A 25,355-nucleotide genomic window follows, 5' to 3' on the forward strand; every position below is an offset into this window, starting at 1 on the left:
CATGCAGAGTACATAGCCATCTATGGGGACGGCAATGTACCCGTGGAACCTCCGGCAATACTTATTCTGACTGGAAATTCCTCAGTGTGAACCTAGCCTTTAATTTTTTTTATAAAGGGGACTTTTAACAGCGAGCTTCAGATCGCTCACATAACACACTGCATTAGTATTCAAGTGCAGTGTATTACGCCCTTCAGTATTATGGTAACAGGCTATGTATTATTATGTCTATAGTCTTTGGCTACAATTATATATTTGATGCAAAAAAAAAATTGATTTTATTTTACTTAGTAGAGTTAAGTCTTAAATCTGCGGTCAGTCGGCCCACAGTCTAAAGTAAACTTGTAAACTCTGTAGTAAGTTCAGTCTATTCTATTTAATATTGAAAAAGAGGATTCCTACAAATAAAAAATTAGAGTAGAAGGATGATAAATGTTCCTAATCTCTGTACCTGAGATATGGTTTTGTTATATAAGAAGCTGTCTATAGACAATATACTTATTAACAACACATATATCTTCATGTATAAGGTAGAGACTATGACATCTCTGCAGGTCTAGATTTTACATCTAGCCTGATTGTTATCAGTAATTAATATAAATATTAATTACCTGTCTCGTGGTTCCTTTCTTGAAGCTGACAAAGGTATATGTCACGTTCACCTTCTCATCGGGCATCAGTCACCTGTAAAAAGACACAGGTATGATAACATGTTCCTGATACATGCTACAGAAGCTAATATATATAACATTCTAGGGCCAGAACTACTTATCTCAGGCATTATGAAACTGCATAAGAAAAAGGAAAAAAAAAGATGGACCATATTGGGATCTAGATTTTTTTTTATTTAAAATATTATGTATATTTTTCTTATTTTGTTACTAAATATTTTATTAAAATGTTTTATATGATATACAACAGTTAATCATATAATAGGAATGTATGCCTATTAATTTTTAAAGTGGGGGGGTGGTTGTATTATTTTATTACATGATTTATGCCTCTCACATTTATGCTATGTGTGTAGCTTTTGTAGAATTTTTGGGGTTTATTTATAAAATTTGGGGGATTTTTTGAATATATTTTCTTTTCTGTATTCTGAATTGTATATTTGATACAAAAAAGTATTTTTAAAGGGATGTTTTTGTGGGGGCAGGGTTGTTGTTTTTTTTAAAATATTTTATCAACCATTTTTTTTTTAAAGGGGTACAGCCGTCAAGCCCCCTCCCATAGACTTGCATTGAGGGGGCAGGATGTGACGTCATGAGGGGGCAGGGCGTGATGTCATGAGGGGGCGGGGCTATGACATCACGAGCAACTGATATCAGCTCCAGCGTCTGGAAATCTGTGTTCCAAACGCTGAGCAGTAGAGTACCCCTTTAACTTTCTATCTATTCAGATAATTTTTTATTATTTCATCAACCGTTTCTTAATTTTTTATACTTTTTTAAACTAATTTTAATCAGTTTTATTCATTTATTTACTTCTTTTTTCTTTATTAATAATTTTTTTCCCATACTAGAACAACCTTTCACTCCTGATCTGATCGTTTCTTTGAAACACTGCACCACTATTGTAGTGCAGTGTATTATGCCTCTCAGTATTATGCTGACAGACAGTGTATGGTTATGGCTATCGTTAGGGTTTTTTATGGGGTTATAACGTTTTTTTGGCATTTTTATATATTTATTTTGCTTTTTTCTTAATTTTATATTTGATACAAAAATTTTTTTAAAGGGAAGTTTTTGTTAACGCAAAGTTTTAGTTTTTAAAAAAAAATATTTTATTAGCCTTCTTTTTCTTCTTATTAGTTTGTAACCATTCCCATTAAGGGACATAAAGCAGCCATGTTTCGATAGCTCATATATTCATAGACTGCAGAAGTATGACAGTGTTTTTCTTATGCCTCTCGGTATTATTCTAAAAGACAATGTATGGTTACAGAATTGTCAGGGTTTTTATTGTGGGTTTTTTAAAACATTTTCTCTCTCTTTTTTTAATATGTTTTTTAAGAGTGTTCTGTTTAATTCGTTTTTTTAACTTGTTTTGTTTTTTTTGTTCTTGTTCTTTATCCCATGTGAGGGCTTTCACCAGCGATCTGCTGATCACCATATAATACATTGCACTAGTATTACAGTGCAGTGTATTATGGCTGTCAGCATTATGTTGACAGCCAATGTTTAATTATGGCTAATGTGAGGGGAGGGTTGAGTTACTTTTTATTATTTTTGGGTTATTTTTTTAAAAATTCTTTTTTTTATATATACATTTTTGTAGAGGTTGGGGTTCATTATTTTATTCATTGTTTTTTTTTTACTTATTTTTATTTTTTTTAGATAGGATCCATGCAGAGTACATAGCCATCTATGGGGATGGCAATGTACCTGTGGAACCTCCGGCAATACTTATTCTGACTGGAAATTCCCTAGTGTGATCCTAGCCTTAAATTTTTTTTATAAAGGGGACTTTTAAAAGCGATCTTCAGATCGCTCACATAACACACTGCATGAGTATTCAAGTGCAGTGTATTACGCCCTTCAGTATTATGGTAACAGGCTATGTATTATTATGGCTATAGTCTTTGGCTACAATTATATATTTGAAGCAAAAAAAAAATTGATTTTATTTTACTTAGTAGAGTTAAGTCTTAAATCTGCGGTCAGTCGGCCCACAGTCTAAAGTAAACTTGTAAACTCTGTAGTAAGTTCAGTCTATTCTATTTAATATTGAAAAAGAGGATTCCTACAAATAAAAAATTAGAGAAGAAGGATGATAAATGTTCCTAATCTCTGTACCTGAGATATGGTTGTGTTATATAAGAAGCTGTCTATAGACAATATACTTATTAACAACACATATATCTTCATGTATAAGGTAGAGACTATGACATCTCTGCAGGTCTAGATTTTACATCTAGTCTGATTGTTATCAGTAATTAATATAAATATTAATTACCTGTCTCGTGGTTCCTTTCTTGAAGCTGACAAAGGTATATGTCACGTTCACCTTCTCATCGGGCATCAGTCACCTGTAAAAAGACACAAGTATGATAACATGTTCCTGATACATGCTACAGAAGCTAATATATATATAACATTCTAGGGCCAGAACTACTTATCTCAGGCATTATGAAACTGCATAAGAAAAAGGAACAAAAAAGATGGACCATATTGGGATCTAGATTTTATTTTATTTTTAAATATTATGTATATTTTTCTTATTTTTTTCCTAAATATTTTATTAAAATTTTTATATTATATACAACAGTTAATCATATAATAGGAATGTATGCCTATTAATTTTGAAAGTAGGGGGCGTTGTTGTATTATTTTATTACATGATTTATTCCTGTCACATTTATGCTATGTATGTAGCTTTTGTAGAATTTTTGGGGTTTATTTATAAAATTTGGGGGATTATTTTTTATATATATTCTTTTTTGCATTCTGAATTGTATATTTGATACAAAATAGTATTTTTTTAAAGGGATGTTTTTGTGGGGGCAGGGTTGTTGTTTTTTTAAAACATTTTATCAACCAGTTTGTTTTTTATTTTTTAAAGGGGTACAGCCGTCAAGCCCCCTCACATAGACTTGCATTGAGGGGGCAGGATGTGACGTAATGAGGGGGCAGGGCGTGATGTCATGAGGGGGCGGGGTTATGACATCACGAGCAACCGATATCGGCTCCAGTGTTCGGAAATCTGTGTTCCAAACGCTGAGCAGTGGAGTACCCCTTTAACTTTCTAACTATTCCGATAATTTTTTATTATTTTATCAACTGTTTCTTAATTTTTTATACTTTTTAAACTAATCTTAATCAGTTTTATTCATTTATTTACTTATTTTTTCTTTACTAATTATTGTTTTCCCATACGAGAACGACCTTTCACTCCTGATCTGATCGTTTCTTTGAAACACTGCACCACTAATGTAGTGCAGTGTATTATGCCTCTCAGTATTATGCTGACAGACAGTGTATGGTTATGGCTATCGTTAGGTTTTTTTTTATGGGGTTATAACGTTTTTTTGGCATTTTTATATATTTTTTTTCTTAATTTTATATTTGATACAAAAAATTTTTTTAAAGGGAAGTTTTTGTTAATGCAGAGTTTTAGTATTTTTTTTAAATATTTTATTAGCCTTGTTTTCTTCTTATTAGTTTGTATCTATTCCCATTAAGGGACTTAAAGCAGCCATCTTTCGATAGCTCATATATTCATAGACTGCAGAAGTATGACAGTGTCTTTCTTATGCCTCTCGGTATTATTCTAAAAGACAATGTATGGTTATGGTATTGTCAGGGGTTTTATTGTGGGTTTTTTTAAAAATTTTTTCTCTCTTATTTATATGTTTTTTAAGAGTGTTCTGTTTAATTCGTTTTTTTAACTTGTTTTGTTTTTTTGTTCTTTTTTTTTAATCCCAGGTGAGGGCTTTCACCAGCAGTCTGCTGATCACCATATAATACATTGCACTAGTATTACAGTGCAGTGTATTATGGCTGTCAGCATTATGTTGACAGCCAATGTTTAATTATGGCTAATGTGAGGGGAGGGTTGAGTTACTTTTTATTATTTTTGGGTTATTTTTTTTAAAAATTCATTTTTTTATATATACATTTTTGTAGAGGTTGGGGTTCATTATTTTATTCATTGTTTATTTTTAACTTATTTTTTTAGATAGGATCCATGCAGAGTACATAGCCATCTATGGGGACGGCAATGTACCCGTGGAACCTCCGGCAATACTTATTCTGACTGGAAATTCCTCAGTGTGAACCTAGCCATTAATATTTTTTTATAAAGGGGACTTTTAACAGCGAGCTTCAGATCGCTCACATAACACACTGCATTAGTATTCAAGTGCAGTATATTACGCCCTTCAGCATTATGTTAACAGGCTATGTATATTTATGGCTATAGTCTTTGGCTACAATTATATATTTGAAGCAAAAAAAAATTTATTTTATTTTACTTAGTAGAGTTAAGTCTTAAATCTGCGGTCAGTCAGCCCACAGTCTAAAGTAAACTTGTAAACTCTGTAGTAAGTTCAGCCTATTCTATATAATATTGAAAAAGAGGATTCCTACAAATATTAAATTAGAGAAGAAGGATGATAAATGTTCCTAATCTCTGAACCTGAGATATCGTTGTGTTATATAAGAAGCTGTCTATAGACAATATACTTATTAACAACACATATATCTTCATGTATAAGGTAGAGACTATGACATCTCTGCAGGTCTAGATTTTACATCTAGCCTGATTGTTATCAGTAATTAATATAAATATGAATTACCTGTCTCGTGGTTCCTTTCTTGAAGCTGACAAAGGTATATGTCACGTTCACCTTCTCATCGGGCATCAGTCACCTGTAAGAAGACACAGGTATGATAACATGTTCCTGATACATGCTACAGAAGCTAATATATATAACATTCTAGGGCCAGAACTACTTATCTCAGGCATTATGAAACTGCATAAGAAAAAGGAACAAAAAAGATGGACCATATTGGGATCTAGATTTTTTTTTATTTAAAATATTATGTATATTTTTCTTATTTTTTTTACTAAATATTTTATTAAAATTTTTTATATGATATACAACAGTTAATCATATAATAGGAATGTATGCCTATTAATTTTTAAAGTAGGGGGGGTTGGTGTATTATTTTATTACATGATTTATGCCTCTCACATTTATGCTATGTGTGTAGCTTTTGTAGAATTTTTGGGGTTTATTTATAAAATTTGGGGGATTTTTTGAATATATTTTCTTTTCTGTATTCTGAATTGTATATTTGATACAAAAAAGTATTTTTAAAGGGATGTTTTTGTGGGGGCAGGGTTGTTTAAAAAAAAAATATTTTATCAACCAGTTTTTTTTTAAAGGGGTACAGCCGTCAAGCCCCCTGCCTTAGACTTGTATTGAGGGGACAGGATGTGACGTCATGAGGGGGCAGGGCGTGATGTCATGAGGGGGCGGGGCTATGACATCACGAGCAACTGATATCAGCTCCAGCGTTTGGAAATCTGTGTTCCAAACGCTGAGCAGTGGAGTACCCCTTTAACTTTCTATCTATTCAGATAATTTTTTATTATTTCATCAACCGTTTCTTAATTTTTTATACTTTTTTAAACTAATTTTAATCAGTTTTATTCATTTATTTACTTCTTTTTTCTTTATTAATTATTGTTTTCCCATACGAGAACGACCTTTCACTCGTGATCTGATCGTTTCTTTGAAACACTGCACCACTATTGTAGTGCAGTGTATTATGCCTCTCAGTATTATGCTGACAGACAGTGTATGGTTATGGCTATCGTTAGGGGTTTTTTATGGGGTAATAACGTTTTTTTGGCATTTTTATATATTTATTTTGCTTTTTTCTTAATTTTATATTTGATACAAAATTTTTTTTAAAGGGAAGTTTTTGTTAATGCAGAGTTTTAGTTTTTTTTTTTAAATATTTTATTAGCCTTCTTTTTCTTCTTATTAGTTTGTAACCATTCCCATTAAAGGACATAAAGCAGCCATGTTTCGATAGCTCATATATTCATAGACTGCAGAAGTATGACAGTGTCTTTCTTATGCCTCTCGGTATTATTCTAAAAGACAATGTATGGTTACAGAATTGTCAGGGTTTTTATTGTGGGTTTTTTAAAACATTTTCTCTCTCTTTTTTTAATATGTTTTTTAAGAGTGTCCTGTTTAATTTGTTTTTTTAACTTGTTTTGTTTTTTTGTTCTTGTTTTTTATCCCATGTGAGGGCTTTCACCAGCGATCTGCTGATCACCATATAATACATTGCACTAGTATTACAGTGCAGTGTATTATGGCTGTCAGCATTATGTTGACAGCCAATGTTTAATTATGGCTAATGTGAGGGGAGGGTTGAGTTACTTTTTATTATTTTTGGGTTATTTTTTTTAAAAATTCATTTTTTTATATATACATTTTTGTAGAGGTTGGGGTTCATTATTTTATTCATTGTTTATTTTTAACTTATTTTTTTAGATAGGATCCATGCAGAGTACATAGCCATCTATGGGGACGGCAATGTACCCGTGGAACCTCCGGCAATACTTATTCTGACTGGAAATTCCTCAGTGTGAACCTAGCCATTAATATTTTTTATAAAGGGGACTTTTAACAGCGAGCTTCAGATCGCTCACATAACACACTGCATTAGTATTCAAGTGCAGTATATTACGCCCTTCAGCATTATGTTAACAGGCTATGTATATTTATGGCTATAGTCTTTGGCTACAATTATATATTTGAAGCAAAAAAAAATTTATTTTATTTTACTTAGTAGAGTTAAGTCTTAAATCTGCGGTCAGTCAGCCCACAGTCTAAAGTAAACTTGTAAACTCTGTAGTAAGTTCAGCCTATTCTATATAATATTGAAAAAGAGGATTCCTACAAATATTAAATTAGAGAAGAAGGATGATAAATGTTCCTAATCTCTGAACCTGAGATATCGTTGTGTTATATAAGAAGCTGTCTATAGACAATATACTTATTAACAACACATATATCTTCATGTATAAGGTAGAGACTATGACATCTCTGCAGGTCTAGATTTTACATCTAGCCTGATTGTTATCAGTAATTAATATAAATATGAATTACCTGTCTCGTGGTTCCTTTCTTGAAGCTGACAAAGGTATATGTCACGTTCACCTTCTCATCGGGCATCAGTCACCTGTAAGAAGACACAGGTATGATAACATGTTCCTGATACATGCTACAGAAGCTAATATATATAACATTCTAGGGCCAGAACTACTTATCTCAGGCATTATGAAACTGCATAAGAAAAAGGAACAAAAAAGATGGACCATATTGGGATCTAGATTTTTTTTTATTTAAAATATTATGTATATTTTTCTTATTTTTTTTACTAAATATTTTATTAAAATTTTTTATATTATATACAACAGTTAATCATATAATAGGAATGTATGCCTATTAATTTTTAAAGTAGGGGGGGTTGGTGTATTATTTTATTACATGATTTATGCCTCTCACATTTATGCTATGTGTGTAGCTTTTGTAGAATTTTTGGGGTTTATTTATAAAATTTGGGGGATTTTTTGAATATATTTTCTTTTCTGTATTCTGAATTGTATATTTGATACAAAAAAGTATTTTTAAAGGGATGTTTTTGTGGGGGCAGGGTTGTTTAAAAAAAAAATATTTTATCAACCAGTTTTTTTTTAAAGGGGTACAGCCGTCAAGCCCCCTGCCTTAGACTTGTATTGAGGGGGCAGGATGTGACGTCATGAGGGGGCAGGACGTGATGTCATGAGGGGGCGGGGCTATGACATCACGAGCAACTGATATCAGCTCCAGCGTTTGGAAATCTGTGTTCCAAACGCTGAGCAGTGGAGTACCCCTTTAACTTTCTATCTATTCAGATAATTTTTTATTATTTCATCAACCGTTTCTTAATTTTTTATACTTTTTTAAACTAATTTTAATCAGTTTTATTCATTTATTTACTTCTTTTTTCTTTATTAATTATTGTTTTCCCATACGAGAACGACCTTTCACTCGTGATCTGATCGTTTCTTTGAAACACTGCACCACTATTGTAGTGCAGTGTATTATGCCTCTCAGTATTATGCTGACAGACAGTGTATGGTTATGGCTATCGTTAGGGGTTTTTTATGGGGTAATAACGTTTTTTTGGCATTTTTATATATTTATTTTGCTTTTTTCTTAATTTTATATTTGATACAAAATTTTTTTTAAAGGGAAGTTTTTGTTAATGCAGAGTTTTAGTTTTTTTTTTTAAATATTTTATTAGCCTTCTTTTTCTTCTTATTAGTTTGTAACCATTCCCATTAAGGGACATAAAGCAGCCATGTTTCGATAGCTCATATATTCATAGACTGCAGAAGTATGACAGTGTCTTTCTTATGCCTCTCGGTATTATTCTAAAAGACAATGTATGGTTACAGAATTGTCAGGGTTTTTATTGTGGGTTTTTTAAAACATTTTCTCTCTCTTTTTTTAATATGTTTTTTAAGAGTGTCCTGTTTAATTTGTTTTTTTAACTTGTTTTGTTTTTTTGTTCTTGTTTTTTATCCCATGTGAGGGCTTTCACCAGCGATCTGCTGATCACCATATAATACATTGCACTAGTATTACAGTGCAGTGTATTATGGCTGTCAGCATTATGTTGACAGCCAATGTTTAATTATGGCTAATGTGAGGGGAGGGTTGATTTACTTTTTATTATTTTTGGGTTATTTTTTTAAAAATTCTTTTTTTTATATATATACATTTTTGTAGAGGTTGGGGTTCATTATTTTATTCATTGTTTATTTTTAACTTATTTTTATTTTTTTTAGATAGGATCCATGCAGAGTACATAGCCATCTATGGGGACGGCAATGTACCCGTGGAACCTCCGGCAATACTTATTCTGACTGGAAATTCCTCAGTGTGAACCTAGCCTTTAATTTTTTTTATAAAGGGGACTTTTAACAGCGAGCTTCAGATCGCTCACATAACACACTGCATTAGTATTCAAGTGCAGTGTATTACGCCCTTCAGTATTATGGTAACAGGCTATGTATTATTATGGCTATAGTCTTTGGCTACAATTATATATTTGAAGCAAAAAAAAAATTGATTTTATTTTACTTAGTAGAGTTAAGTCTTAAATCTGCGGTCAGTCGGCCCACAGTCTAAAGTAAACTTGTAAACTCTGTAGTAAGTTCAGTCTATTCTATTTAATATTGAAAAAAAGGATTCCTACAAATAAAAAATTAGAGTAGAAGGATGATAAATGTTCCTAATCTCTGTACCTGAGATATGGTTTTGTTATATAAGAAGCTGTCTATAGACAATATACTTATTAACAACACATATATCTTCATGTATAAGGTAGAGACTATGACATCTCTGCAGGTCTAGATTTTACATCTAGCCTGATTGTTATCAGTAATTAATATAAATATTAATTACCTGTCTCGTGGTTCCTTTCTTGAAGCTGACAAAGGTATATGTCACGTTCACGTTCTCATCGGGCATCAGTTACCTGTAAAAAGACACAGGTATGATAACATGTTCCTGATACATGCTACAGAAGCTAATATATATAACATTCTAGGGCCAGAACTACTTATCTCAGGCATTATGAAACTGCATAAGAAAAAGGAACAAAAAAGATGGACCATATTGGGATCTAGATTTTTTTTTATTTAAAATATTATGTATATTTTTCTTATTTTGTTACTAAATATTTTATTAAAATGTTTTATATGATATACAACAGTTAATCATATAATAGGAATGTATGCCTATTAATTTTTAAAGTGGGGGGGGGGGTGGTTTTATTATTTTATTACATGATTTATGCCTCTCACATTTATGCTATGTGTGTAGCTTTTGTAGAATTTTTGGGGTTTATTTATAAAATTTGGGGGATTTTTTGAATATATTTTCTTTTCTGTATTCTGAATTGTATATTTGATACAAAAAAGTATTTTTAAAGGGATGTTTTTGTGGGGGCAGGGTTGTTGTTTTTTTTTAAATATTTTATCAACCATTTTTTTTTAAAGGGGTACAGCCGTCAAGCCCCCTCCCATAGACTTGCATTGAGGGGGCAGGATGTGATGTCATGAGGGGGCAGGGCGTGATGTCATGAGGGGGCGGGGCTATGACATCACGAGCAACTGATATCAGCTCCAGCGTTTGGAAATCTGTGTTCCAAACGCTGAGCAGTAGAGTACCCCTTTAACTTTCTATCTATTCAGATAATTTTTTATTATTTCATCAACCGTTTCTTAATTTTTTATACTTTTTTAAACTAATTTTAATCAGTTTTATTCATTTATTTACTTCTTTTTTCTTTATTAATTATTGTTTTCCCATACGAGAACAACCTTTCACTCCTGATCTGATCGTTTCTTTGAAACACTGCACCACTATTGTAGTGCAGTGTATTATGCCTCTCAGTATTATGCTGACAGACAGTGTATGGTTATGGCTATCGTTAGGGTTTTTTATGGGGTTATAACGTTTTTTTGGCATTTTTATATATTTATTTTGCTTTTTTCTTAATTTTATATTTGATACAAAAAAATTTTTAAAGGGAAGTTTTTGCTAACGCAGAGTTTTAGTTTTTTTTTTTTAATATTTTATTAGCCTTCTTTTTCTTCTTATTAGTTTGTAACCATTCCCATTAAGGGACATAAAGCAGCCATGTTTCGATAGCTCACATATTCATAGACTGCAGAAGTATGACAGTGTTTTTCTTATGCCTCTCGGTATTATTCTAAAAGACAATGTATGGTTACAGAATTGTCAGGGTTTTTATTGTGGGTTTTTTAAAACATTTTCTCTCTCTTTTTTTATATGTTTTTTAAGAGTGTTCTGTTTAATTCGTTTTTTTAACTTGTTTGGTTTTTTTGTTCTTGTTTTTTATCCCATGTGAGGGCTTTCACCAGCGATCTGCTGATCACCATATAATACATTGCACTAGTATTACAGTGCAGTGTATTATGGCTGTCAGCATTATGTTGACAGCCAATGTTTAATGATGGTTAATGTGAGGGGAGGGTTGAGTTACTTTTTATTATTTTTGGGTTATTTTTTTAAAAATTCTTTTTTTTATATATACATTTTTGTAGAGGTTGGGGTTCATTATTTTATTCATTGTTTTTTTTAAACTTATTTTTTTTTTTTTAGATAGGATCCATGCAGAGTACATAGCCATCTATGGGGACGGCAATGTACCCGTGGAACCTCCGGCAATACTTATTCTGACTGGAAATTCCCTAGTGTGATCCTAGCCTTACATTTTTTTTATAAAGGGGACTTTTAAAAGCGATCTTCAGATCGCTCACATAACACACTGCATTAGTATTCAAGTGCAGTGTATTACGCCCTTCAGTATTATGGTAACAGGCTATGTATTATTATGGCTATAGTCTTTGGCTACAATTATATATTTGAAGCAAAAAAAAAATTGATTTTATTTTACTTAGTAGAGTTAAGTCTTAAATCTGCGGTCAGTCGGCCCACAGTCTAAAGTAAACTTGTAAACTCTGTAGTAAGTTCAGTCTATTCTATTTAATATTGAAAAAGAGGATTCCTACAAATAAAAAATTAGAGAAGAAGGATGATAAATGTTCCTAATCTCTGTACCTGAGATATGGTTGTGTTATATAAGAAGCTGTCTATAGACAATATACTTATTAACAACACATATATCTTCATGTATAAGGTAGAGACTATGACATCTCTGCAGGTCTAGATTTTACATCTAGTCTGATTGTTATCAGTAATTAATATAAATATTAATTACCTGTCTCGTGGTTCCTTTCTTGAAGCTGACAAAGGTATATGTCACGTTCACCTTCTCATCGGGCATCAGTCACCTGTAAAAAGACACAAGTATGATAACATGTTCCTGATACATGCTACAGAAGCTAATATATATAACATTCTAGGGCCAGAACTACTTATCTCAGACATTATGAAACTGCATAAGAAAAAGGAACAAAAAAGATGGACCATATTGGGATCTAGATTTATTTTATTTTTTTAAATATTATGTATATTTTTCTTATTTTTTTCCTAAATATTTTAATAAAAATGTTATATTATATACAACAGTTAATCATATAATAGGAATGTATGCCTATTAATTTTGAAAGTAGGGGGCGTTGTTGTATTATTTTATTACATGATTTAATCCTGTCACATTTATGCTATGTATGTAGCTTTTGTAGAATTTTTGGGGTTTATTTATAAAATTTGGGGGATTATTTTTTATATATATTCTTTTCTGTATTCTGAATTGTATATTTGATACAAAATAGTATTTTTTTAAAGGGATGTTTGTGTGGGGGCAGGGTTGTTGTTTTTTTAAAACATTTTATCAACCAGTTTGTTTTTTATTTTTTAAAGGGGTACAGCCGTCAAGCCCCCTCACATAGACTTGCATTGAGGGGGCAGGATGTGACGTAATGAGGGGGCAGGGAGTGATGTCATGAGGGGGCGGGGCTATGACATCACGAGCAACCGATATCGGCTCCAGTGTTCGGAAATCTGTGTTCCAAACGCTGAGCAGTGGAGTACCCCTTTAACTTTCTAACTATTCCGATAATTTTTTATTATTTTATCAACTGTTTCTTAATTTTTTATACTTTTTAACTAATCTTAATCAGTTTTATTCATTTATTTACTTATTTTTTCTTTACTAATTATTGTTTTCCCATACGAGAACGACCTTTCACTCCTGATCTGACCGTTTCTTTGAAACACTGCACCACTAATGTAGTGCAGTGTATTATGCCTCTCAGTATTATGCTGACGGACAGTGTATGGTTATGGCTATCGTTAGGTTTTTTTTATGGGGTTATAACGTTTTTTTGGCATTTTTATATATTTTTTTCTTTTTTCTTAATTTTATATTTGATACAAAAAATTTTTTTAAAGGGAAGTTTTGTTAATGCAGAGTTTTAGTATTTTTTTAAATATTTTATTAGCCTTTTTTCTTCTTATTAGTTTGTATCTATTCCCATTAAGGGACTTAAAGCAGCCATCTTTCGATAGCTCATATATTCATAGACTGCAGAAGTATGACAGTGTCTTTCTTATGCCTCTCGGTATTATTCTAAAAGACAGTGCATGGTTATGGTATTGTCAGGGGTTTTATTGTGGGTTTTTTTTAAACATTTTTTCTCTCTTTTTTATATGTTTTTTAAGAGTGTTCTGTTTAATTCGTTTTTTTAACTTGTTTTGTTTTTTTGTTCTTTTTTTTTAATCCCAGGTGAGGGCTTTCACCAGCAGTGTGCTGATCACCATATAATACATTGCACTAGTATTACAGTGCAGTGTATTATGGCTGTCAGCATTATGTTGACAGCCAATGTTTAATTATGGCTAATGTGAGGGGAGGGTTGAGTTACTTTTTATTATTTTTGGGTTATTTTTTAAAAAAAATCTTTTTTATATATATATATATACATTTTTGTAGAGGTTGGGGTTCATTATTTTATTCATTGTTTATTTTTAACTTATTTTTTTTAGATAGGATCCATGCAGAGTACATAGCCATCTATGGGGACGGCAATGTACCCGTGGAACCTCCGGCAATACTTATTCTGACTGGAAATTCCTCAGTGTGAACCTAGCCATTAATATTTTTTTATAAAGGGGACTTTTAACAGCGAGCTTCAGATCGCTCACATAACACACTGCATTAGTATTCAAGTGCAGTATATTACGCCCTTCAGCATTATGTTAACAGGCTATGTATATTTATGGCTATAGTCTTTGGCTACAATTATATATTTGAAGCAAAAAAAAATTGATTTTATTTTACTTAGTAGAGTTAAGTCTTAAATCTGCGGTCAGTCAGCCCACAGTCTAAAGTAAACTTGTAAACTCTGTAGTAAGTTCAGTCTATTCTATATAATATTGAAAAAGAGGATTCCTACAAATATTAAATTAGAGAAGAAGGATGATAAATGTTCCTAATCTCTGAACCTGAGATATCGTTGTGTTACATAAGAAGCTGTCTATAGACAATATACTTATTAACAACACATATATCTTCATGTATAAGGTAGAGACTATGACATCTCTGCAGGTCTAGATTTTACATCTAGCCTGATTGTTATCAGTAATTAATATAAATATTAATTACCTGTCTCGTGGTTCCTTTCTTGAAGCTGACAAAGGTATATGTCACGTTCACCTTCTCATCGGGCATCAGTCACCTGTAAAAAGACACAGGTATGATAACATGTTCCTGATACATGCTACAGAAGCTAATATATATAACATTCTAGGGCCATAACTACTTATCTCAGGCATTATGAAACTGCATAAGAAAAAGGAACAAAAAAAGATGGACCATATTGGGATCTAGATTTTTTTTAATTTAAAATATTATGTATATTTTTCTTATTTTGTTACTAAATATTTTATTAAAATGTTTTATATGATATACAACAGTTAATCATATAATAGGAATGTATGCCTATTCATTTTTAAAGTGGGGGGGTGGTTGTATTATTTTATCACATGATTTATTCCTCTCACATTTATGCTATGTGTGTAGCTTTTGTAGAATTTTTGGGGTTTATTTATAAAATTTGGGGGATTTTTTGAATATATTTTCTTTTCTGTATTCTGAATTGTATATTTGATACAAAAAAGTATTTTTAAAGGGATGATTTTGTGGGGGCAGGGTTGTTGTTTTTTTTAAAATATTTTATCAACCAGTTTTTTTTTTAAAGGGGTACAGCCGTCAAGCCCCCTCCCATAGACTTGCATTGAGGGGGCAGGATGTGACGTCATGAGGAGGCAGGGCGTGATGTCATGAGGGGGCGGGGCTATGACATCACGAGCAACTGATATCAGCTCCAGCGTTTGGAAATCTGTGTTCCAAACGCTGAGCAGTAGAGTACCCCTTTAACTTTCTATCTATTCAGATAATTTTTTATTATTTCATCAACCGTTTCTTAATTTTTTATACTTTTTTAAACTAATTTTAATCAGTTTTATTCATTTATTTACTTCTTTTTTCTTTATTAATTATTGTTTTCCCATACGAGAACAACCCTTCACTCCTGATCTGATCGTTTCTTTGAAACAAAGCACCACTATTGTAATGCAGTGTAATATGCCTCTCAGTATTATGCTGACAGACAGTGTATGGTTATGGCTATCGTTAGGGGTTTTTTATGGGGTTATAACGTTTTTTTGGCATTTTTATATATTTATTTTGCTTTTTTCTTAATTTTATATTTGATACAAATAATTTTTTAAAGGGAAGTTTTTGTTAACGCAGAGTTTTAGTTTTTAAAAAAAAATATTTTATTAGCCTTCTTTTTCTTCTTATTAGTTTGTAACCATTCCCATTAAGGGACATAAAGCAGCCATGTTTCGATAGCTCATATATTCATAGACTGCAGAAGTATGACAGTGTTTTTCTTATGCCTCTCGGTATTATTCTAAAAGACAATGTATGGTTACAGAATTGTCAGGGTTTTTATTGTGGGTTTTTTAAAACATTTTCTCTCTCTTTTTTTAATATGTTTTTTAAGAGTGTTCTGTTTAATTCGTTTTTTTAACTTGTTTTGTTTTTTTGTTCTTGTTTTTTATCCCATGTGAGGGCTTTCACCAGCGATCTGCTGATCACCATATAATACATTGCACTAGTATTACAGTGCAGTGTATTATGGCTGTCAGCATTATGTTGACAGCCAATGTTTAATTATGGCTAATGTGAAGGGAGGGTTGAGTTACTTTTTATTATTTTTGGGTTATTTTTTTAAAAATTCTTTTTTTTATATATATACATTTTTGTAGAGGTTGGGGTTCATTATTTTATTCATTGTTTTTTTTAAACTTATTTTTATTTTTTTTAGATAGGATCCATGCAGAGTACATAGCCATCTATGGGGACGGCAATGTACCCGTGGAACCTCCGGCAATACTTATTCTGACTGGAAATTCCTCAGTGTGAACCTAGCCTTTAATTTTTTTTATAAAGGGGACTTTTAACAGCGAGCTTCAGATCGCTCACATAACACACTGCATTAGTATTCAAGTGCAGTGTATTACGCCCTTCAGTATTATGGTAACAGGCTATGTATTATTATGGCTATAGTCTTTGGCTACAATTATATATTTGATGCAAAAAAAAAATTGATTTTATTTTACTTAGTAGAGTTAAGTCTTAAATCTGCGGTCAGTCAGCGAACAGTCTAAAGTAAACTTGTAATCTCTGTAGTAAGTTCAGTCTATTCTATTTAATATTGAAAAAGAGGATTCCTACAATTAAAAAATTAGAGAAGGATGATAAATGTTCCTAATCTCTGTACCTGAGATATGGTTGTGTTATATAAGAAACTGTCTATAGACAATATACTTATTAACAACACATATATCTTCATGTATAAGGTAGAGACTATGACATCTCTGCAGGTCTAGATTTTACATCTAGTCTGATTGTTATCAGTAATTAATATAAATATTAATTACCTGTCTCGTGGTTCCTTTCTTGAAGCTGACAAAGGTATATGTCACGTTCACCTTCTCATCGGGCATCAGTCACCTGTGAAAAGACACAAGCATGATAACATGTTCCTGATACATGCTACAGAAGCTAATATATATAACATTCTAGGGCCAGAACTACTTATCTCAGACATTATGAAACTGCATAAGAAAAAGGAACAAAAAAGATGGACCATATTGGGATCTAGATTTTTTTTTAATTTAAAATATTATGTATATTTTTCTTATTTTTTTACTAAATATTTTATTAAAAATGTTATATTATATACAACAGTTAATCATATAATAGGAATGTATGCCTATTAATTTTGAAAGTAGGGGGGGTTGGTGTATTATTTTATTACATGATTTATGCCTCTCACATTTATGCTATGTGTGTAGCTTTTGTAGAATTTTTGGGGTTTATTTATAAAATTTGGGGGATTACTTTTTTATATATATTCTTTTCTGTATTCTGAATTGTATATTTGATACAAAATAGTATTTTTAAAGGGATGTTTTTGTGGGGGCAAGGTTGTTGTTTTTTTAAACATTTTATCAACCAGTTTGTTTTTTATTTTTTTAAAGGGGTACAGCCGTCAAGCCCCCTCACATAGACTTGCATTGAGGGGGCAGGATGTGATGACATGAGGGGGCAGGGCGTGATGTCATGAGGGGGCGGGGCTATGACATCACGAGCAACCGATATCGGCTCCAGTGTTCGGAAATCTGTGTTCCAAACGCTGAGCAGTGGAGTACCCCTTAAACTTTCTAACTATTCCGATAATTTTTTATTATTTTATCAACTGTTTCTTAATTTTTTATACTTTTTAAACTAATCTTAATCAGTTTTATTCATTTATTTACTTATTTTTTCTTTACTAATTATTGTTTTCCCATACGAGAATGACCTTTCACTCCTGATCTGATCGTTTCTTTGAAACACTGCACCACTAATGTAGTGCAGTGTATTATGCCTCTCAGTATTATGCTGACAGACAGTGTATGGTTATGGCTATCGTTAGGGTTTTTTTCTGGGGTTATAAAGTTTTTGGAGCATTTTTATATATATTTTTCTTTTTTCTTAATTTAATATATGGTAAAAAAAAAATTTAAGGGAAGTTTTTGCTAATGCAGAGTTTTAGTTTTCTATTAAATATTTTATTAGCCTTGTTATTTTTTCTTATTAGTTTTTAACTATTCCCATTAAGGGACTTAAAGCAGCCATCTTTTAATAGCTCATATATTAATAGTCTGCCGTAGTATGACAGTGTCTTTCTCATGCCTCTCGGTATTATTCTAAAAGACAATGTATGGTTACGGTATTGTCAGGGGTTTTATTGTAGTTTTTTTTTTAAACATTTGTTCTCTTTTTTTAATATGTTTTTTAAGAGTGTTCTGTTTAATTAGGTTTATTTAACTTGTTTTTTTTTTTTTGTTCTTGTTTTTTTTATCCCATGTGAGGGCTTTCACCAGCGATCTACTGATCACCCATATAATACATTGCACTAGTATTATAGTGCAGTGTATTATGGCTGTCAGCATTATGTTGACAGCCAATGTTTAATTATGGCTTATGTTATGGGAGGGTTCAGTTACTTTAATAATTTTTGGGTTATTTAAAAAAAAAATATATATATATTTTTTTAGATAGGATCCATGCAGAGTACATTGCCATCTATGGGGACGGCAATGTACCAATGGAACCTCCGTCCATAATTATTCCAACTGGAAATTCCTCAGTGTGAACCTAGCCTTCATTTATTTTTTATACAGGGGACTTTTAACAGCAATCTTCAGATCACTCACATAACACACTGCATTAGTAATAAAGTGCAGTGTATTATGCCCTTCAGCGTTATGTTAACAGGCTATGTATTATTATGGCTATAGTTTTTGGCTACAATTATATCGTTGAAGCAAAAAAAATTTAATTGATTCTATTTTACTTAGTACAGTCAAGTCTTAAATCTGCGGTCAGTCAGACCACAGTCTAAAGTAAACTTGTAAACTCTGTAGTAAGTTCAGTCTATTCTATTAAATATCAAAAAAGAGGATTCCTACAAATAAAAAATTAGAGAATAAGAATCATAAATGTTCCTAATCTCTGTTCCTGAGATATGACTGTGTTATATAAGAAGCTGTCTATAGACGATATACTTATTAACAACACATATATCTTCATGTATACGGGAGAGACTATGACATCTCTGCAGGTCTATATTTTACATCTAGCCTGATTGTTATCAGTAATTAATATAAATATTAATTACCTGTCCTTTCTTGTAGCTGACGAGGGTATATGTCACGTTCACCTTCTCATCGGGCATTAGTCCCCTGAAAAAGACACAGGTATGATAACATGTTCCTGATACATGTCACAGATGCTAATATATATAACAGAGCTGGAGGCACCTTGGTTTGGAAACTTTGATAAAGATAGCTAGAAAGGTAGATAAAGAAGGAATAGCCACAGCACACAGGTATCCGTGAAAAATCAAGCAGTGATTTATTCCATCAAAACAGAGTATCCAAGAACAAAGTTTCAACCAGCTCTCCTGATCAAAAGACCAGGAGAGCTGGTCGAAACGTTGTTTTTGGAACCACAATTCACCTTGACCCACTCTACCCATGCAATCAGCTTCCTTGATGTTATGGTCACACTTGAGGATTGACGCCTACCACAGATTTGTTCACTAAAGCCACGGATAGGAATACACTCCTAAGTGACAAACTGGGAGAAGAGTCTCTACTCACAGGACCGAAAAAGAATTATTTGAATTGTTTATGTGATAAAGAATAAATAAATATTTTACTGCTATCTGCATTTCAATTGTGGTGATATGGTCAGATGGGAGAGTGTGTAGCGGTAGTCACTTTTTAAATTTTTTGTTATGTATTTTTTTTAAATTCATTTTCTTTTATATTTATTTTTTTATCTCAACTTTTGTTTTTTATTTTTTAGTATACATTATTCATTTCGGATTTTGATTGTGCCTTTAACTTGACAGACGACCGAGAGGATTGTGGAGATATAGGGACACATGTACCACCTGGGTGCCATCGAATTGATGGTTTCTGGGAGGACATGTGTCTTTGGTACTTATATAGTTACATAGTTAGTTAGTACGGTTGAAAAAAGACATACGTCCATCAAGTCCAACCAGGGAATTGAAGGGAAGGGTGTAAGGGGATAAGGGAAAGGGATGTATTTTTATAATTCTGCATAAGCATTAATGTTATTTTGTTCCAGGAATGTATCTAACCCTACTTGATATTGGACACATAATGGTGGTTAGCGTTGAGCACATACACTCACCTTACTCTGGTAAATATTCTATGCAGGTAAAAACATTGTGTGCATGCCAGAGGACCAGGCACTAAAACAGCATAGAATTTAATTAAATTTTTATTTAAATTGTTCAATTTTGGATGTAGGAGGGCCAGCCAGGCTTTAACCCCTTAAGGACCAGGCCATTTTACACCTTAGGACCAGAGCGTCTTTTGCACATCTGACCACTGTCATTTTAAACGTTAATAACTCTGGAATTCTTTTAGTTATCATTCTGATTCTGAGATTTTTTTTCCGTGACATATTCTACTTTAACATAGGGGTAAAATGTTGTGGTAACTTCATTTCTTGGTGAAAAATCCCAAAATGTGATGAAAAATTAGAAAATTTTTAATTTTTCTAACTTTGAAGCTCTCTGCTTGTAAGGAAAATAGATATTCCAAATAAAAAAAATGTTTATTCACATATACAATATGTCTTCTTTACATTTGCATGATAAAATTGACGTGTTTTTAGTTTTGGAAGTCACCAGAGGGCTTCAAAGTTCAGAAGCAATTTTCTAATTTTTCACAAAATTTTCAAACTCACTATTTTTCAGGGACCAGTTCAGGTTTGAAATGGATTTGAAGGGTCTTCAACTTAGAAAAATACCCCATAAATGGCCCCATTATAAAAACTAAACCCCTCAAAGTATTCAAAATGACATTCAATCAGCGTTTTAACCCTTTAGGTGTTTCACAGGAATAGCAACAAAATGAAGGAGAAAATTCACAATCTTCATTTTTTACACTCGCATGTTTTTGTAGACCCAATTTTTGAATTTTTACAAGGGGTAAAAGGAGAAAATGTATGCTTATGTTTGTAGCCCAATTTCTCTCGAGTAAGCACATACCTCATATGTCTATGTAAAGTGTTCGGCGGGCGCAGTAGAGGGCTCAGAAGGGAAGGAGCGACAATGAGATTTTGGAGAGTACGTTTTTCTGAAATGGTTTTTGGGGGCATGTTGCATTTAGGAAGCCCCTATGGTCCCAGAACAGCAAAAAAAACAAAACATGCCATACCATTTTGGAAACTAGACCCCTTGAGGAACGTAACAAGGAATTAAGTGAGCCTTAATACCCCACAGGTGTTTCACGACTTTTGTATATGTAAAAAAAAAAAATAAAAATAAAAATTCACTAAAATTTGTGTTTCCCCAAAAATTTCACATGTTTGCAAGGGTTAATAGCAGAAAATACCCCCCAAGATTTGTAACCCCATCTCTTCTGAGTATGAAGGTACCCCATAAGTTGACCTGAAGTGCACTACGGGCGAACTACAACGCTCAGAAGAGAAGGAGTCATATTTGGCTTTTTGAGAGCAAATTTTGCTCGGGGGGCATGTCGCATTTAGGAAGCCCCTATGGTGCCAGGACAGCAAAAAAAACAAAAAAAAAACTCATGTCATACCATTTTGGAAACTAGACCCCTTGAGGAACGTAACAAGGAATAAAGTGAGCCTTAATACCCCTCAGGGGTTTCACAACTTTTGCATATGTTAAAAAAAAGTATTTTTTTTTCCACTAAAATGTGTGTTTCCCCCCAAATTTCACATTTTTGCAAGGGTTAATAGCAGAAAATACCCCCCAAAATTTGTAACCCCATCTCTTCTGAGTATGAAGGTACCCTATAAGTGGATCAGAAGTGCACTACGGGCGAACTACAATGCTCAGAAAAGAAGGAGTCACATTTAGCTTTTGGAGAGCAAATTTTGCTCGGGGGGGCATGTCGCATTTAGGAAGTACATGGTGCACTCCCCCTTCTGGGCCTTGTTGTGTGCCCCCAGAGCACTTTGCGCCCACATATGGGGTATCTCCGTAGTCTGGAGAAATTTCATTACAAATTTTAGGGGACTTTTTTTCCCTTTTACCTCTTGTCAAAATGAAAAGTATAGGGCAACACCAGCATGTTAGTGTAAAAGATTTATTTTTTTTACACTAACATGCTGGTGTAGACTAAAACTTCACCTTTTCATAAGGGGTAAAAGGAGAAAAAGCCCCCAAAATTTGTTAGGCAATTTCTCCCGAGTACAGCGATACCCCATATGTGGCCCTAAATGGTTGCCTTGAAATACGACAGGGCTCCAAACTGAGAGCGCCATGCGAATTTGAGGACTGAATTAGGGATTGCATAGGGGTGGACATATGGGTATTGTACGCCAGTGATTCCCAAACAGGGTCCTCCAGCTGCTGCTAAACTCCCAGCATGCCTGGACAGTCAGTGGCTGTCCAGAAATGCTGGGAGTTGTTGTTTTGCAACAGCTGGAGGCTCCGTTTTGTAAACACTGCCGTACAATACATTTTAAATTTTTATTGGGGGGGGGGGGGGCGACAGTGTAAGGGGTGTATATGTTGTGTTTTACCCTTTATTATGTGTTAGTGTAGTGTAGTGTTTTTAGGGTACATTCCCACTGGCGGAGGTTTACAGTGAGTTCTCTGCTAGGAGTTTGCGCTGCGGCGAAAAATTAGCCGCAGCTTATACTTGAAGCAGAAAACTTACTGTAAGCCTGCCCGTGTGAATGTACCCTGTATGTTCACATGGGGGGGGGGGCAAACCTCCAGCTGTTTCAAAACTACAACTCCCAGAGCTGTACTTTTGAAACAGCTGGAGGCACACTGGTTGGAAAACCTTCAGTTAGGTTCTGTTATCTAACTCAATATTTTCCAACCAGTGTGCCTCCAGGTGTTGCAAAACTACAACTCCCAGCATGTACTGATCACCGAAGGGCATGCTGCGAGATGTAGTTATGCAACAGCTGGAGGGATAGCAACTACAACTCCCAGCATGCTGGGATTTGCAGGTTTGCAACATCTGGAGAGCTACAGTATATAGACCACTGAAAACTGTGGCACTCCAGATGCTGCAAAACTACAAATCCCAGCAGGCGGCCCAGACAGCAAACAGTTGTGTGGGCATGCTAGGAGTCGTAGTTTTGCAAGATCTGGAGGGCTATAGTTCAGAGACTACCATATAGTGGTCTCAAACTGTAGCCCTCCAGCTGTTGCAAAACTACAACTCCCAGCATGCCCAAACAGGTGTCTGGGCATGCTGGGAGTTGTAGTTTTGCAACATCTGGAGGGCTACAGTTAGAGACCACTGTATAATGGTCTCAAACTGTACCCTCCAGATGTTGCTAGGCAACTCACCGGCTTCCGTCGGATCCAGCCGCACGTCATCGCCGCCCTCAGCCTCCGTCGCCCGCCCGGATCGGTAAGTGGATCTTCGGCGCCGGTCCCCGTCGTTTCCCCGTCCTGCCCCGCCTCTTGTGGGTGGGCAGGATGGGGAAAACGAAAGTTAACCCCCCCCCGCCCCCGATCTGCTATTGGTGGTCGCGTCTAGACCACCAATAGCAGGGATAGGAGGGGTGGCACCCCTGCCACCTCACTCCTATGGCTTCAGTGGGATCCTGGGTATCTTATACACCCACGATCCCCCTTACATTCCGGGTCACCGGGTCACTACAGACCCGGAATTGCGCAAATCGCAAGTGTGAATTCACTTGCGATTTGCACCGATTGCTGACATAGGGGGGTCTGATGACCCCCCTGGGCATTTGCGCGGGGTGACTGCTGATCGATATCAGCAGTCACCCCGGTCCAGTCCCCGCCCGGCGCGCGGCAGGGGCCGGAATTCCCACAGACATATGAGTACGTCCCTGGTCCTTAAGACCCAGGGCGCAGGGACATACTCATACGTCCGTGGTCCTTAAGGGGTTAATTTGGTGCCCTAGTTCATATGAACTCTAATGCGCATGCGTAGAGTTCACGGTGCATAGAGATATGGCCCATTCCTAGTTGTAGCTGTGCGCAGCCCTAGACGGGTTATTGTGACAACCTACACGCTCCCTTAACTGACAGGTCCCACCGGACATGACGCAATAGACATGCGATCACGCGTGACGCGCATGTACAAATACATTGTTTACAATCTGAGACATTAGCTATGGAGTCCCGGTGAGTGATCGTTCTCACGGTCACTGTAGTTACTGTTTTTAATTGCACCAGGGTGTTCTATGTTTACAATCATTACTTAATTAAGGATGTGAAAGTAAATATAGTATATGGCGGCATATGCACTAGCTTCCAATTTGTGTGATATATATGGATATACAATTGCATGCATGTTTGAAATTTTTTTATGTACACTGATGATATATTGTGTTCACTATTTTATGAATTTTCTATATTTATTTTTTCATTAATTTCACTATTGGTACCTGATGTGTACCCTTATATGAGGTGTGTTATTCACTAAGTATACTGAGCTTGAAAAAGACCAGGAGAGCTGGTTGAAACGTTGTTCTTGGACACTCTGTTTTGACGGAATAAATGACTGCTTGATTTTTCACGCAAAAAAAAGACCAAGAGAGCTGGTTGAAACGTTGTTCTTTGACATTCTGTTTTGATGGAATAAATCACTGCTTGATTTTTACAGACCAAAGGTTTGGAAACACCTTCTCGTTCAGAGTTTTCTTTATTTTCATGACTATGAAAATTGTAGATTCACACTGAAGGCATCAAAACTGAATTAACACATGTGGAATTATATACATAACAAAAAGTGTGAAACAACTGAAAATATGTCATATTCTAGGTTCTTCAAAGTAGCCACCTTATTTTTTTGATTACTGCTTTGCACACTCTTGGCATTCTCTTGATGAGCTTCAAGAGGTAGTTACCTGAAATGGTCTTCCAACAGTCTTGAAGGCGTTCCCAGAGATGCTTAGCACTTGTTGGCCCTTTTGCCTTAACTCTGCGGTCCAGCTCACCCCAAACCATCTCGATTGGGTTCAGGTCCGGTGACTGTGGAGGCCAGGTCATCTGGCGCAGCACCCCATCACTCTCCTTTTTAGTCAAATAGCCCTTATACAGCCTGATGGTCCAACTAAACGCAAACCGGATGGAATAGCATGCCGCTGCAAGATGCTGTGGTAGACATGCTGGTTCAGTATGCCTTCAATTTTGAATAAATCCCCAACAGTGTCACCAGCAAA

Source organism: Hyla sarda, chromosome 4, assembly GCF_029499605.1.
Source record: "Hyla sarda isolate aHylSar1 chromosome 4, aHylSar1.hap1, whole genome shotgun sequence".
In the NCBI taxonomy this organism is placed as follows: Eukaryota; Metazoa; Chordata; class Amphibia; order Anura; family Hylidae; genus Hyla; species Hyla sarda.